This window comes from Mus caroli, chromosome 1 (genome assembly GCF_900094665.2).
Source record: "Mus caroli chromosome 1, CAROLI_EIJ_v1.1, whole genome shotgun sequence".
In the NCBI taxonomy this organism is placed as follows: Eukaryota; Metazoa; Chordata; class Mammalia; order Rodentia; family Muridae; genus Mus; species Mus caroli.
This window is the reverse complement of record NC_034570.1, coordinates 16,382,029-16,386,617: the sequence shown is the minus strand read 5'-3', so window position 1 is coordinate 16,386,617 and position 4,589 is coordinate 16,382,029.

Genomic DNA, 4,589 nt, shown 5'->3' with positions numbered 1-4,589 from the left:
AAAAAAAAAAAAAAAGAAAAGGGGACAGTATTCTGCTAACAGCCTTTAGATGAAGATGTAGAACTCTCAGCTCCTCCTGACTGGATGCTGCCATGTTCCCCTCTTGATGATAATGGACTGAACCTCTGAACCTGGAACCGAGCCCCAATTAAATGTTGTACTTATAAGAAAAAAAAAAAAGAGGGGCTGGCGTGATGGCTCAGTGGTTACGAGTGCCAACTGCTCTTCCAAAGGTCCCGAGTTCAAATCCCAGCAACCACATGGTGGCTCACAACCATCCCTAACGTAATCTGATGCCCTCTTCTGGAGTATCTGAGGACAGCTACAGTGTACTTACATATAATAAATAAATAAATCTTAAAGAAAAAGAAGAAAAAGAAAAGAAAAAGGAATTAGTTCCTGCCACCACCAAGTTTTTACTGAAATGACATGGTTTCAGATGAAGCCCACAGCCCTTGGTGAGAAAGTAAAAGACTGGGGTTTTGTTTGTTTGTTTGTTTGTTTTCCTTTTATTGAGATTCTTTTTCTCACCTAATATATTCTGGTTACAGTTTCACCTCCCCCTCCCAGCTCCTCCCAACTTCTCCACCAGAATAAAATAATACGATAAAAACTAACACATCAAACAGAAGGAAAAGAGCCCAAGAGAAGGCACAAGAAACAGAGACCCTCTTGTTTGTACACTTGGGAATCCCCAAAAAACACTAACATGGAGGTCAAAAGATGCTCAGAGGACCTGGTGCAGACCTGGGTAGGCCCTGAGCTTCCTGCCTCAGCCTCTGTGAGTTCAGATAAGCTTTGTTCATGTTGACTTAGAGGGCCTTGCTTTCTCCATCCCCTCTGGCTTTTACAAGCTTCTGCTGGTTTCCTAAGCCCTGAGGAGAGGGGTTTGATGGAAAAGGCCTGTTAGGGGCTGAGTGATCCAAGGTAAAAGATGAGAATATTTTTATTTAGATTATACATTTCTTTCCTAATGAACATCTTAGAAATGTGTAGACAGGTAGACTCATTAAAAAGTAGAAATATCTTTTTTTTCAAAATTAATAAGCACTAAATTTCATTGTTTGCACGAAAAATACAATTTGAGGTTGTGAATCTTTTAGCCTTGAGATAATTATAGATTTATATCCCAGGGTTATACAGAGAAATTTCTTCTCAAAAAAGGGGTAGGGTAGATTAAAGGAAAGTTACAGGGTTGGACAACTATGGTCAAAATACATTCTTTAAAGTTCTCTAAAAATTTCTTTTAAAGAAGAAAAACCTATGAATTATTCCTTTGAAAAAGCCAGAAGTCCTCTTATACTGTAACATTAATATGAAAAATGTAATGCAGAAAATGAATTATCCTAGCATGTCTCTCACATGCTGCTGGTAGTCCAAAGGAGAAAAGGAAGCCATGTGAGGCAAAGATTTTTGATCTGGCAGTTATTTCAAAGGCATGTAGCAGCGATTGTTCATACAAAGGGTGATGTGTTTATAAGAAGATAAAGAGAGGAGGAGATATGTTTTATGGAGGTGTAGTCAGGTATGGGGACACGGGGGAAGAGAGTGCCACGCTGAGGCATCCCTTACCCTTGAGGGAACAGCCACACGATTCTATAGTATAGAAGAGAGTTTATTCAGGGCATGGGGAGGGAAATCAAGAGGACAGTAGAAGCAGAAAAAGGCATAGAGAGTGAGAGAGTAGAGGAGTAGAGGCTGGCCATGAGCACGTGGAGAGAGCATGGGGAAGAGGAAAGGGAGAGGGTGGGAACAGGAACGCAAGAGCAAGGGAGGAGTCAGAGAGCGAGGAGGGGGCAAGCAGGCCCTTTTAGATTGAGTCAGGCTTACCTGCCCCCTTCCTTCTTCTCTTTAACTTCCACTGCTGAGAGTCACTTTCTCAAACCAGCTCAAGTGCCTCCTTCACCCAAGTGTTGTCCCTTCAGATCAACTTCCCTATGTCACCAGGATACTTGGAGTGAAGCTCATTTCCCAGTGTTAATGGCAACGAGGACAAGGCCAGTGGCCCAGATATCTAAGACTTGAAGCTGATTTATGGAGTCACTCCAAGGAGACAGGAATCTTCCATCCCTGGAGGTGAATGTTGTGTTTTATAAAAGATAGGAAGAAAGAATATGTTTGGGGGAGGTGAGGTAAGGTGTGGGAGAACGGGGTGCCTCTGCGGGCCCATGCTGGGGATTCCCTTCCCCCTCTGAGGCTGCACCATGGTATAGTATAGAACAGAGTTTATTCAGGGTGTGGGGAGAGGAGTTAAGAAGGAGGGAGGGAGGGGGGAAGAGAGAGAGAGAGAGAGAGAGAGAGAGAGAGGAGTGGGAAGAGGGTAAGGGAGCAGGAATAAGAGAGAGCAAGAGAGCGAGAGAGCGAGGAGGGGGCAAGCGGGCCCCTTTTATTGTGAACCAGGCACACCTGGCTGCTGCCAGGTAACTGTGGGTTGTGGGGCAGAGCCTAGACTAAATACCAACAATGAAATAGGCCCCTCCTGAGTGAGAGAGTAAGAAAGAACTTCTGGGATTACTATTTGTAACTATTTGTGAGCCTGCAGAAAAATCAATCTACTGTTCCTGGAACTCCTTGACACTTCCCTAAACTAAAAATCCGGATTAAAGTTACCTTAATCCCAAGAGTTCAAGGTCACGATGTGAATCCTGGGCCAGGCAGTTCTACATGAGAACGTGTCTCAAGAAACAAACAAAAATCAAACCCTCAAATAAAATAAGTCTTAAAGTTACTGCAAAAAAGTAACCAAAGGAGGCTTAGGGGAGGAATGAAGTGGGAATGAGGGCATGGAGATTCAAAGGGGTTTTGAGGGCAGCTGTGGGGACTACTCCAGGATTCAAGGGCATCATCTGTGGTTGAGGTGTAGTGTGTCCCTGAGTCTATAGGTGTGGTTGCTGGGCATCCAAGGATGTTGGATGCTGCAGTGGGAGCCTCGCAGAAGCTGGACACGGGGTGGGATGGGCTGGAAAGCAGGACAGGTGTAAAGGTGGGTAGTGTCAGCTTGGACCATGAGCCAGAAGTTCAAGTTCGGTGACCAGAAGCAGGCTCTCAGGGTGAACCAGGAAGTTGGTGAAGTTCATGTGGGCCCTGTGACATGTAGTGCGGAGTTTAAGAAACCAAGTGGTAAGTGTTCACGTTTCTTTCATTTAGAAGCTGTAGGAGTAGGGCAACATGCTTGGCAGTGCATCCAACATTTTGGAGAAGGGACAGGTTGCAGCAGTGAGCTAATGGGGAACTGTGGACCAGCTTTTGTGTGCAACGCTTTGACAGTGACTAACAATGTTTCTATGCGGATACTTTTAGGATATGTTTATATACCACATGTAATGACTCGAGTAAATCATAAAGGGCCTGGGTGCCAGGATACACAGGCAAGGCCTAGGATGGAAGGAACCTGCCTCCATAGCAGGCACTAACAGCTGCCATGAAAAGAAGGTTAAGTACTGTGTATCCTCTCTCCAAACTGACACAGTAGCCCAGAGGCAATTTAGCACCTATAATGACTACCTTACTGTCTCTTGAGCCTGTCATAACTCCTGACTCGCAGAAGGCTCGATCTGTATGTGTGGAATGCACTCTTAAATTTTATTAAGTAAAATGGATAAGAGACATTTTGGGTTGGATTGAGCTCCAGCCATGAGCTGGATGGGGTAAACCAACCTGTAGCAAGTAGAAAGGGAGGTTTGCTCCGTGGTGGACTGTCTGCCTAGTACTGCAAGGCCCTAGGTGCCTTCCACAGCCCAGCAAGGTCAGACAAGCAGAACCAAGACAAAACAAAAACGGAGTTCTTAGGCTGGAGTCCCATGTCTCCAAGCCATGTCTGAGTGTGTATCCAGGCTCCTCAGCTTGGCTCTTGGGAGAGGCTCATCCTGTTTTATAGAAGGAAGTGTTGCCTCATTCTAGAACTGGCAGTACTGGCAGTAAAGCCCACTTAAGATTGTTAAGCACACGGGCCAGGCAGATGATTCCGTGGTTAAGAGTGTTGAGAGGACTCAAACCTCAGTTCCCAGTGCCCACATCCAGTACCTTATGACTGCCTGTGATGGTGTGTATGCTCCCCAGCAAGTGGCACTATTAGAAAGGTGTGGCCCTGTTCGAGTTGGTGTTGCTTTTTTGGAATAGGTGTGGCACTGTGGGTGTGGGCTTTAAGACCCTCATCCTAGCTGCCTGGAATAGAATCTTTCACTATCAGCCTTCAGATGAAGAGGCAGAATTCCCAGCTCCATATGCAGCATGCCTGCCTGGATACTGCCATGCTCTTGCCTTGATGATAATGGATTGAACCTCTGAATCTGGAAGCCAGCCCCAGTTAAATGTTGTCCTTTTTTTTACTTTTACTTCTTTTTTTTATTAGATATTTTCTTCGTTTACATTTCAAATGCTATCCCGAAAGTCCCCTATACCCTCTCCCCCACCCTGCTCCCCTACCCACTCACTCCCACTTCTTGGCCCTGGTGTTCCCCTGTACTGGGGCATATAAAGTTTGCTAGACCAAGGGGCCTCTCTTCCCAATGATGGCCAACTAGGCCATCTTCTGCTACATATGCAGCTAGAGACACGAGCTCTGGGGGGTACTGGTTAGTTCATATTGT